Raw genomic sequence first — 13408 nt, forward strand, 5'->3', positions numbered from 1 at the left:
ATATTCTCTCTGGTCTGTAACTGGAATGGCCTGCAGCAGCTCTAGTGGAGATCCTCGCCGGGCCAAGACGAGTGCCGTAGCCATTCCTTCCTCGTCCTAAACATTCACCTCAGCAGCTGCCTAAACTGTCGCCTATAGAGAGTCCACGACGATTGGCCATCAAAGGTTGATGGCTTGAATCTTGTATTCGGAAGAACTAATCCGTTTTGTAACTGATGTACCATCCTTGAGCATCGGACGGATCTCTTCAGTTACCGCTGCTACTCGCTGTTAGGTGGCCAGCTCGAGTTTATCTAGCTGTAGAGCCCTATTTTATATCATGTTCTGGCAGATGTTGCCCCAAACACTGCATTTTGCCTTTCAACTGGATGCTGGTTTCATTGATCTTGTTCATTTCTTCTTGGTTATTATTGATGTTCTCTATCTCTGTCTCCATACCATTCTTCATCTCTTCTTGACAGTTCTTCATTTCATTAATCTCTTCTTGACAGTTTTTCATTTCATTCTTCATCTCTTCTTGGCAGTTATAAATTTTATTCTTCATCTCTTCTTAACAGTTCTTCATTTCATTCTTAATCTCTTCTTGGTCATTCTTCATATCAATTTTTGATTTCTTTCTGGGACATTTTCATTTCCTCTTGGCTTATTTTCATTACACTCATATCATTTTTTAACTCGGCTAGGAATGCCATTACATTCTTAAGCTCGTCGGCCGCCAGTTTTCTTGTCCACATACACTATCAGTCTGTCTCTATCACCACTGTCCTATGGTCTATAGGCAGTGTAATTTCACCTATGAGCTAACCTAACCTTCCACTGAAAACTAATACTGACTTTACTATAACTACACTCTAACTACAGTCTCTGGCACTAATTTTAATACTTAAAATTACAATTTTAATTAATTTTTTTTAATATTCTATTAGCTATTCTTAAATTATTTAATTATGGCTATCCCATTTCTGACACCAAAATGATACGACCTATATGGGGTGACTGGGTTTGTAAGGGATAGCACAATTAAGTTATTTATAGTTTTATTAATTAAAATAATACATTAATAACAAATAATTGTACTTAAACATATCCGATCACATATAACTGCCAATTAAAAACATTTATTTTCAAGTCACTCAATAACTATCAAGTTCCACAGTTCACACTCCTCACTGGAGCTAGGCTCAACAGTGGTTCGACCCTTACCTCGCGCCTGTGCACACACACAATCTCGCGCCACTCAGTCGCCGCACTCTTTCGTTCCCGTCGCTCCGCATCGCACCACTCTTGAAGGGGTATCTCGCCCTCTTCGCCGATGTCGCACTTCCCTTCACTCGCGGAACTCTCCGAACTCGCTCGGAACTCTCATGGAGGTTACCGTCGCTGCTTAAATATTAGTGGATCGTCTTTACAGAACCGAAGAGCTCGGCTGTGACTAATCACGTAATCCCGGGCCCACCCAACGTCCGAACAGTCCAGAAGGGCGGCGTCCATTCTCGCCACTCCACGCGGCGGCCCGCGGAATTCCCAAGGCCGCTCAGCGATGGATAACAACGCCGAGGCATGACGAGCTTGGTGATGGGTTGGGGGAGGCGGCTATCGATGACTCTTGTGATTCGGCTAGGCACGTGTGGCATGCGTCTTACGTCAGTGGACGGCACGAGACACGGCGCATGACGCCAGTGGCCTGGCAGGGTCGCCAGCCAGCTCCAAACCTAATGCATGTCGTGGTCCTGTTTGCGTTCGTAACAATATTAAATTTGTTAAGACTTTCAATGCTGGATGCATTAAGTTAAAAACATCCAAAATATTTTAGCTGCATGAAATAACAAAAAAGTATCAATTTTTTTTAAAAAATTGGCGAACAGGTTGGATGTTACGTAGGCTACATTAAGTTCTTAAAAGGTTCCAGGAGTTTATTTCCAGAAGAATTAGGTACTTCAAAATTAATATAAACCTGTAGGCTGGGCCGGAAGGGAGTTGTTGAAGTTATTGAAGTTATACTTCTAATGCGACTTCCAACAAGGTTTAACGCTCCTGGGAAATAGAAAGAGAGAGCGAATGCTATTGTAAGGAACTAAGTAGAGAGTAAGAAAAAAATAAAGATCCTGACAATTTGTAGTGTCGCCATATTTGTTTCAATTTTCAATACCATTTTTTAATATTACAATTTAAATTGCAGAAAAAAAATCATGTGTTATAGACACATAAATAGTGAGTGTGTGTCATTTTTCTATGTCCACGAGGTCACAGAATAAAAAATTTACAGACATGAAAGTTTCTTCAGTTAGTGTCAATAATAAAATGGTTAAATAAATTTAAATGTTAAATTAATTTGTGTACTGAGATTCTCCTTAGTTAACAAGCCAAAAAAAAGTACGTAGCTATTTAGGCCTGCATTAGAAATACCTAGATATGATGTGCATTTACAAAGTTTATTATAAGTATGTAAATACATGTTTTATACTTGTTAACTACATAACGTAGGGGCCAATTAAAAGCAACGACTTAAAGAAATTCACTCTCAACAATATTACATTAGGCCTACAGGAAAATAAATCACACGTATGTTAAGTGTGGCATTTGTAATATAAACGGCATATTAAATTATAGACAAAAATCACTCTACATTTTGATTGCTGTAGGCTTAGGTGCATTGTGGCAAAAAAAAAAAGACATCGAAACACGTTGCATGGCAGTAAGCACAGAGTTACACAAATATCACGGATTCTTTCCAGCAAACGAGATGACGGACAAGAAGACGTCTAATGGCTTTCAATCATTATTTAATAACATGTCGACGAGTTACACTAAAAGTTATGCATTCTTTCTGAAATAAATTTGTTCGGTACTTACTGCACAATTCCCTGAATCACGGAACACAAGGCTAGAATGCGCACGAACTAGCTTATTTATTCCAATACAAAAGAATAATGTTGATTGGAATCACGCATGGATACTCTAAATACTATGAATTCAAACATATTTGTGAAATTACGACGAATTATGGAATTTACTACCACACAAACTGTTCATTAAATCATAAGCCCCTTACTTTCAATGGAAAAACATCGTTTATTTACATTCGTGTACGCCCCAAGAGCAACTGGCCAATCAGATTGCTGGTACGCACTAACCAAGGATAAACCCACATTTTGTCGCTTCTGTTACCAATTGTTTATTCTGTGACGAGGTTTTGCCACGTCAATTTTCTCCTTGGGGCGAACCCGTCCGCTTAATTAAATAAACAGATTTATCGTTGAATGATTTCATGATTTTTTTAGTTTGATTTGATACAATATGATTTCACTAAAAATCAATTTCAACCCCTTCCTATTTTCATTTCCACATTACGAAGTTTCACTTCTTCCGTGCGGAGGGACTCCACGCACTATTTTTGCATGTAATTAAAAACTATTTTTTAATGATGCCAAAGAAGTATAACTTCTCACGCGCGTACCTAAGTACACGCACCCATTTGTTTTTACATTTTCTTTTTTTTTTTTTTTTCACAATATTAAACTATCAATCACACATTTTAAATATTTTTAAACAGTTAAATTACAGATTTGTGTGTTGTTTTGAATAAAATCAGAAACCATGCTGTACAGTGAATACAATTCAAAACTCTATCATTTGAAACAATTCCTGTTAAAAAATATTAATTAATTTATAGTAATATTTACTGTATTGAATATATTAATTATAAATATTGACATTTAAATGTTAAAATTTTATTAATTTCTTTTGTTAATAGTTTTAATTAGCAAGAAATAAAAATAATTGAAATACAATACTAATGGGTATCGTACCCAAAGTGACAAATTGCCAGGCTATGCGTTTGACCACTGAGCCTCATTCCTTACTTGACCATAATTTTAAAAATATTACTGAAACATTTTTTCAACTTAACTAACAAATTCGGAAAATCTTTAGGCATTGGTAGAGATTATGCATTTACCAGACACCCAAGAGAAAGAAACTATTTCAAAAATTAGACAAAATTAGGACTAATATAATATTAAACACCAAGCTCCCATTTAACACAATGTCAATGATGGGTTGAACTACTGCTAGCGCCGTTAGTTCGCAAACCCCCGCGAGCTTCACTGAGCTGACGAGACACGCCAAGACAAAGGATAGAAGTTGCCAGACCTGTCTGTATGACCGTGGTCATAGTCACACAGTGAGTTTGTGTGATTCCTCTATGTCCGCTACACGGTCATACAGTAAGGTCTGGCAACCTCCTATCCATCTCCTTGGCGAAACCCATCTGCTTAATAAAGCTCGCTTCTGCTAGTGAACTAAAGGGGCTAATAACAGTTCAGTTCATAACTTCGTCAACAGTAGACTCTGCCTTGAATTTGTTACGCGCTTTCGTTTGCTGCATCCGTCACGTCTTTGCCTATGTGTTACCTGCCTTTCCACAAAATTTACCTGAAGATTAGCGTCCTGGTTTTGCTGATGCGTAGCCTTGTTGCAGCGAGATTGTGCAATCAGTGGGACTTTGGAATTAAAATATCCCGTTATTCAAGTGTATGTCGAACAGACATACAACTAGGTAGTGATGTTCCGTATAATGTGATGTGTTTAGCCCGGGTAATGCCGGGTACTTCAGCTAGTAAGCTATATGGAGATTTAAATTATTATGCTCCATAGAAGTATTTTAATGTTCCGTTTTATTTTCTACTTTTTTTTTTTTGTAAATTTTTAACAAGCATTCCAATAACTAAATATTTAAACATATTTTCGTAACTTACGTACAAACAAAATTTAGCAACATTATTTCTTATTATAAATATCAACATATATTACATAGAATTACTCGAACTAAATAAAGCAAAGAATAATTTTTACATACTTATATATACAAAAGTGAAATTAAATAAGTGAATTTATAGATAAAATCTGTACTCTTAAAAGTTCCGTCATATATTTGCAAGTTTCTGTCGTGTTAAATATCCTAACTGATAAATTTTTTTAATAAAATTCCATTTTGAAATGTTATTAAGTAGAATGTTTTATATATATTTTTACTTGGTCTTTAAAAGTTTCGCATAGATAAGTTTTTGCAATAGCCTCCAAAATATTTATCGCACAAAAAATTTATCAGGCAAAAAAAATTAGTGTATTTCAAAACTTCTTTTGTACGAACAAACAAAATTGTAATATTCATAAAACAATTAGTTTTTAGATAAATATTTTTCATAGATCTTTACGTAAAATTAATTTCAGTTAAATTATTTAATTCATTCGCTAGTAATTTTGTAAACAATACGAAATTTATTGCTATTGCGCTAAAACAGTTCATCTTAGTAATTAATTAAATTTTCCTTGTCAGAAGCTTCTTATAAACAGTACAAGAAACGCCCTGGATTTTGACGTACAACTGCAGATCGGGGGAATCTCATGACACTTTAAATTCCTCTTGACCGTGGCATTAATCTTATTGTTTTTATCTCTATTTAAATTTTCGCTTTACGAGTTCATATTTCAAAATACTTTAATTTATAAATCAACGAAATTAAAACACCATAAATCAATTTTACCAACTTCAATTTCTCTGGTTTATTTATATTTAAGTAAATAATCTTAGTGATGTTTATAATAAGTGAGTGGATTTCTTATTTAAGGTAGAATGCAGATTTTTTTCTTATTTGTGAATTCATGCAGATATGGGAATGTCTTCTCTTTAATTGCATTTTTGAAATTGATTTCAGTTTGGAAAATGAGTAACATTAGACTCACAGTGGGCTTTAACATACCTGAACTAACCTGCCAAACATAACACTGAACTGGGCTTAAAAGTTATTCAAAGCTTCTTTTATGTCAAAGTTAACTTTTTATACCGTACCAATGATTAAAGTATTTTTATATTTGTTCTATAGGGAGGTTTGGATAGGGAGTAAATTCATGTATGTCGTCATCGACATGGTCACGAGACGTGTTAACGATAACACTATATTTGTTCAAATTGTGTTTTTATTCAATTTTTATTTTAAATCTTAAGTATACTATTACTGTGCAGTAAAACGTGAGTAAAATATATTCATATTCTCATATAGATATATAATTTATATAACGAAGCAAACTGAGTCTTTGTAGCAATATAACCTAAAATTTAAAACATCATTATTTATTATTTTAATACCTACAATTACTATGAAATGCGTATTTTATAGTAATTTAGGAGTTATTTTACTAACGTGACAAAATAAATTTGTTGTGTAATAATGTTATTTCCTAAAAATTGCGAAAACGTCTCTTATTTTTATCAAAAAAATATTTTCTTATGTTACACAATTATATTTTACAAAGTTAGTATTTCTTATTTCAAATTATATTTGTATTTTATTAAATCTATTACTAATATAAATAAAAGTTACTTCTGTTATTATTAATTCTATCATTTGAAGTTAAGAAAAAAAATGTTTTGTACGTTATATTGTTGTTCTCTCTAAATATCTATTTTAAATTTTTTTTTTTAATCCTTGATTCCGTGTGTGAAAATTTTAACGCTGTCTTAGACGACAGAAAAAGAAAATTGAAAATAACATTTGTTTGTTTATAGTTTTAAGTTTTCACTTCTGTCGGCAGTCCTCAAGACTGCTTTCAATTTTATTTTTTGACGTGATAACGTCTTATGAATCGATGAACGCCGGCTGCACGCACGAAAAAGCATAACTCACTGTCACGTTCTGCCTCAGCTGAGCGTGCAAGAACCGGCCAACCACACGTGCGAGAAAATCTTCTATAATATCAAACAGGTTTAGAAAATTTGATTTATTTGTCCAATTTCGTCATTTCAAATTAACAATTTATTGACATTGATTTGATTTCAGTTTATTTCTATAAGTAATTGTTAGTGATTATATTTGAACAAATTATTTAAATTAAATTTGCAAAAAGTGTAAATATTATTTGAAAATTAAAAAGTATTCAATTTTCATCGATGTTTGCTTATGAGCTAGTGATGGGATTTTCGATACTTCGATACCTCGATACCTTCAATACTTGACGGTATCGCAAAGTATCGAGAATCGCAACTGTAAGTTCGATACATTTTTTCGATACCGGAATGCTTGTTCATTTGTATTGAATTAAGTTTTGAGTCGCCATCGTACAAAATACAACTACAGTAGAACCTCGATGATAAGTTCCCGTTTCATACATTTTACCGTGTCATACGCCGATTAATTTTGATCCCACCGAAAGTACTATATTTACAATGGTTTACTTTCCCGGACCATACAGTTATAAAATCAATAATTTCCCGTTTCATACGTTTTTACGAAGCGGAAATGTCCTAAAATTCACAATTTTTTTTTTCGTCATATTCCTCGTGATAAACTACGTTTTAATTCTTTTATTTTGAAAACGTTCATTGTTTATCTTTGCAAACGTAAGGCAAGGCACCTAAACTGGAGTCGTGGTGGGGCTCCGACTCGCAAACACGTGGTACCACGAGAGTACAGGCGGCCACGGGAGGCCACAGGAAGACGACGTGGCGTCGCGACGCCAAATGGCGCGGAACTAACGGCGCCCAGCAGACGAGCACGGGGCGCTCCTGCAGCGACCAGGGCGTCGCGACGCCTGCTTGGCCGGGGGGGGGAGACTGCTTCCTTCGCGGGCTGCGGGGGTAAACAAGTTGTTTGGATGCGAACCACTCGAGGTTCACACTGTAAAACATACTTACATTACATATGCACATCGCATATTTGTGTCATTTACACAGATATTTTTTTTATAAAATCATTTTCTGCTACAGGCTTCGGTAAAAATACACGAGTTATTTTATAAATGCAATTGGATAAACTCAAATATATACATAAATTCTCGGTATTCAACATTATTACAAACACATCAATTAAATGTATTATTTAATTTAGTAAAATACCTTGGAGAACCTTTTATACCACATGAAAATACTAGTGTTAGAAGTACTTAGGACCACACGTCATATACCAGCGGTGGGAAGCACTCACGAATCTAACCTATGGGCATTATTTGCTTTCGGTAATATTTAAAGAAGCGGCTTCTGAATTAATAAATAATACAATTCTTAAAGTGTTATTTAGGAGTACTGCTTTTTATTTGTGATTACTCTTTACAGCTTCAGTGAGATGTTGCAGTAATTTTTATCTCGGACCATTAATTATTATTTATATTTTTTATATTTCTGCATAATTTTTAAAATAATTTTTGTCCGCTATTTTATTGCAATTGCTCATTGTATTTATTTTGTACATTTGCAAGATGGCATTGTTTGGATTTAGAGTTGTCTCAGGTGATCCAACCATTGTAGGGCACATTTGTTTATGTTAGGTCAGCTACGTAAAATAATACTGTGAGCCATGACAATATAGATGCCATTTGTGAAATATTTATTAAAAGTTTGTATTTATAAATATAAGATAACTATATAATATAATTTCCTTTTCATGAACAATACATTTTTTTTTTTTTGCTGTTACTGCAAATTGCACTCTGAAGTTGATTTCAGTTTGTAAAATGAGTAATATTAGACTCAAAGTGGTCTTTTACATACCTGAACTAATCGGAAAAAGATAACACTGAAATGGACTTAAAAGCTTTTTAAAGCTTCTAACATGTAAAAAATTATTGAGTTTAAGAAACATAAAATGTATAATAATTTATTATTATTATTATTATTATTATTATTGCATTTGTAGCACAGTTTACAATTTTAGTCACATATGAAATATTTCAAGCATAAAAGAAAACAGTCTTCGAACTGCCATACCTACAACATGAATAGAATATGTTACAAGAAAATATATCGACTAACTTTAAATGTATTACGCTTAATATAGGACCAAAAACCCCGGACAAATGTTTTACTCTTACAACAGGACCAAGTGGTGCTGGGCCATTAAGTCCTGAGTACAGACTTGAGTTCGAAAATGTAACAAAAAGAACATACAATTATATGCACACTTAAAAAAGGAAGCAAATTAATTTTAGGATATAGTCATTACGCAAATGAAAAGCGAGATACACCACGCTTTTAATTATACAGAGTTGTGGTGCATTATTTGGCAGTTGGACAAAAATTTAGATTTAAACTTTATTATTTTAATTTTAGTTTATTAATCGATAAAAGTAGGAGTAGTATAGGATAGTATTTTCTGGGACTGGCTTCTGGCTGTGGAGCCTGTGGATCCGACCGCCATCTTGGATTGTGACGTCACGGCAGCCATCTTGGATGAACTTGACCTTGACCTTTGACCTTGACCTTGACCCCGGCGACCATTTTAGATCCGCCATCTTGTATGCAGCGTAACGGGACACGGCGTAACGGGACACGGCGTAACGGGACAAAGTGTAACGGGACAAGTAGCTCATGGTCGCCATCTTTAAAATCCGACGTCTTTAAATCGAGCGCCCCACTCATGATGAAATTTCCGTCTCTGTCGCCATATTGATTTTTTCTATTCCACTGGAGGACGCCATCTTGGATACCGTCGACTCTAATTCTGTTGTTTGTTCCTAGATAGCGCCAGCGTCGCTCTTGATTATTTTTCTGTTCCACTGGAGGACGCCATCTTGAATACCGTCGACTTTGTTTCTGTTGTTTGTTCCTAGATAGCGCCAGTGGCGCTCTTGATTATTTTTCTATTCCACTGGAGGCAGCCATCTTGAATACCGTCGAATTTGTTTCTGTTGTTTGTTCCTAGATAGCGCCAGCGTCACTCTGACTCATCACATAAGGTCGATGTTTCATTACCTACCACAGCTATTATGGTCCTTATCGACATATCAAATTTATTTTTTTATGCAAAATACATTGGAAGCGTTGTGATTCGAACCAGCGTAGCTCTGATCGCTAGGTTGGAAAACATACGCCTTTAACCGCTCGGCTATCGAGACATTTACCAGACTGAGAATTAAATAAGGTATATAAAAAAATATCATGCATATTCGGATTTGAATTTTTTTATTTAATTTTAAGTAATAATAGCACTACATGTTCGAGACAGATCCGCCATCTTGTATTAAGTCGTAACTGTTGCAATTATCGTTACGCCCGCCATCTTGAAAATCCGCAAAGTTTATGATAGAAAATCGGGAAAAATTTTAAAAATCATTAAAAAAAATTAAATAATCAAATTAAATAATAATCTTAAAAACCACTGTTGCAGTTATCGTTACGGTGGCCATCTTGGATTATATAAATGTTGCATATTTCGTTACACCAGCCATCTTGGTTGAGTACCATGTCATTCTTACACTTTACGTTACGACCACCATATTGGAACCTATTAATGTTGCAATTACCGTTATGGTCGCCATCTTTAAATTTAGACGCCATCTTGGAAATCCGTAATTTTTATGTTAGAAAATCGGGAAAAATTCCTAAATTCATCAAAAAATTAACTTAATAGAACTCTGAATGATTATATCGATGTACGTCCTTGGTTCGATTCCCGGCGAGAGTATCGGTCGATCCTTCCTCCATGAATGCTACCTAGACTGATCTACCACCACCAGTACCAAGGTATATATCATCAACTGGTATGACATCATGTCCGCCATCTTGTCTTTGTCCGCTGGAGTACGTCATCTTGTTTTCGTCTGCTAGAGTGTGCTGGCGACATGTTAGTATAATTTTATGTTCACCATACCTTTAACCTCGACTGTTGGCATTGAACTTTGTCATTGACCTTGTACTTTACCTTGACCTTGAACTTTAACCTTGTCCTTGACATTTGACCTTGACCTTGACATTTGACCCTAACCTTGAAAATTGTCCTTGACCTTGATCTTTGACTTTGACCTTGACGACCATCATGGATCCGACAGTTTATGTTTAGTACATTCTACCAGGAGTACCTACCGCCTGCTAGTGGTCATTGCCATTATCTTGTTTTCATCGGATGGAGGACACCATCTTGTGTGTACTCGTCTTACCATTCTAACCCGCTGCAGTGCAGTAATCATTTATTATTACCGAGGTGCCCCCGCCATCTTGAAATCATGTAATTATGTAGCTAGAAAAGCGGGAAAAATTCCAATAGTCACCGAAAAAATAAATTATTAATTTACAAATTGATTAGATCAGTTCCTGTCCACGGTTAGATTCTTGAACAGTGACAGTTGTAACTAAATATTAAATAAATTTTAGATTCTGTTTTCCATTACCTTTCGTGGAGTTTATTAATCATTCACTCTACGAAAAGCAGCTCAAGACATTATACCTGACGAACGAATTAAATACAGCGTCGCTATGCTTTACATGAAAGTCTAGTTTTTTGATATTTAGATTATCCTTTAAAATTTTCATGTACAAAGTCATCCATACATATAGCTCAAGTGTCTCAGGACCATGAGATCGAGTCATGAACAGTCAGTCATATAGTCCATGAACACAGCTCACAGGGAAACGGAATGTACACACAGGAAAACGGAATTTACACGCAGGTAAACGAAATGTACACTCAGTACACACAGGAAAACGAAATGTACACACATTACACACAGGAAAACGGAATGTACACACAGTACACACAGGCAAACAAAATGTACACACAGGAAAACGGAATTTACACGCAGGAAAACGAAATGTACACACAGTACACACAGGAAACGGAACGTACACACAGGAAACGGAACGTACACACAGTACACACAGGAAACGGGGCGTACACACAGGAAAACGAAATGTACACACAGGAAAACGAAATGTACAAACAGGAAAAAGAAATGTACAAACAGGAAAACGAAATGTACAAACAGGAAAACGAAATGTACACACAGGAAAACGAAATGTACAAACAGGAAAACGAAATGTACAATTAGGAAAACGAAATGTACAAACAGGAAAATGAAATGTACAAACAGGAAAACGAAATGTACACACAGGAAAACGAAATGTACAAACAGGAAAACGAAATGTACAAACATGAAAACTAAATGTACACACAGGAAAACGAAATGTACACACAGGAAATAGGAACGTACGCACAGTACACACAGGAAACGGAATGATCACACATACAGTAGCGAAACACAGACTTATTTGGAAATCTGGATACAAGAAATAAATCATACTTTTTTAAAATATAAATAATTCATTTTATTTTTCATTAGTACACACATGACAGTTAATCAAATGATTATTGTATGTAGCCAGCGTTCCGAAGTTCTTACAGTATGGACGATACATCCTCGATATGCGAGTAGTTCCCTCTACGAACAGATGCCACCATCAGTCTTAGCCGGTCAACCAATATGTTTGGAACTTTCCATGATGTGGAATCAACCTCTTCTGCCACCATCTTCCTTGCTGGTATATTATAAATACTTTTATTATCACAATCATCCCAGTGATCATAATAAGCTTGATCAGATTTATTATAACACGACGTTTCCATCGCTTCGGTCTCAGGACACCAACACATTCTTCGATCTTGTCAGCTTTAGGTTCTGCATCACAGTCTATGTCTTTGTAAACAGCCTCAGAGTCACTGTAGCAATCACCGTAGAAGACATCGTCTTCACCCAGATTACCGTATAAGAACTCGTTATCGTCGATGTCGAAGTGTCTTCATCGCCTGTATGCTTCCTTTTCAGGAGTCCACCATTTATACAAAGTATGGACGATCTACTGAATATAGGCTTGAATGTATTCTCACTTTTCACAGTGTTGATACCTTCATTAGTTTAAGTCTTCCCGATACCATCAGCATCCGTCAATATTTGTTTCTCGTCACGATCGGCGTGCTAAGGCTTCCATCTTTTCTATATTAATAATATTATTTGTCTTAAAATCTCCGCGTCCGTGTCACTATCACAGATGTAAATCATCTCCATAGCTACCAGTTATAATACCAGGAGCTACATCAATATCACTCATTTTATGATATCGTCTACACATTTCAGTTGTCAGTGATTAACCACAATCTATGATCTTGTGAGCTCCATTCTCATTTTCTTTAAAAGCCTAAGTGTCCAGTTTTATTATTTAATCTGTCAACCCATCATCACAAACTCAATTAAATCATCTTAGTATATAGAAAAAAAAATCATCAGAGTTCCTTTCATTTAATTTTAGGAACCGCATCATCCTTTCCACCTATAGTTTAGTTTCTTGAGCCCAAGAGTCTTTCATTATATATGCCATGCAGTGTTCTTCAAGAGATGATGTATACTAACAGTTCTACATACAAACCATCCTATCAATAATTTGTTTACACATAAAAAAAAACCTTCACGCTATTTTTTCGTGTTTTACTAAATTATCTCTTCGTCTAAAATAATTACCACACATAGTAATTTCTACAAAGGACACTTTGTCCAAGTCATTTTAACCATCATCTGTCTGAAAACAACCATGTCCCATCTGCTAGAACTCTCATGTTGCTTAAGCAAAGAGTTCACAAGCGGGCTT

This window comes from Bacillus rossius, chromosome 18, assembly GCF_032445375.1.
Source record: "Bacillus rossius redtenbacheri isolate Brsri chromosome 18, Brsri_v3, whole genome shotgun sequence".
Classification (NCBI taxonomy): Eukaryota; Metazoa; Arthropoda; class Insecta; order Phasmatodea; family Bacillidae; genus Bacillus; species Bacillus rossius.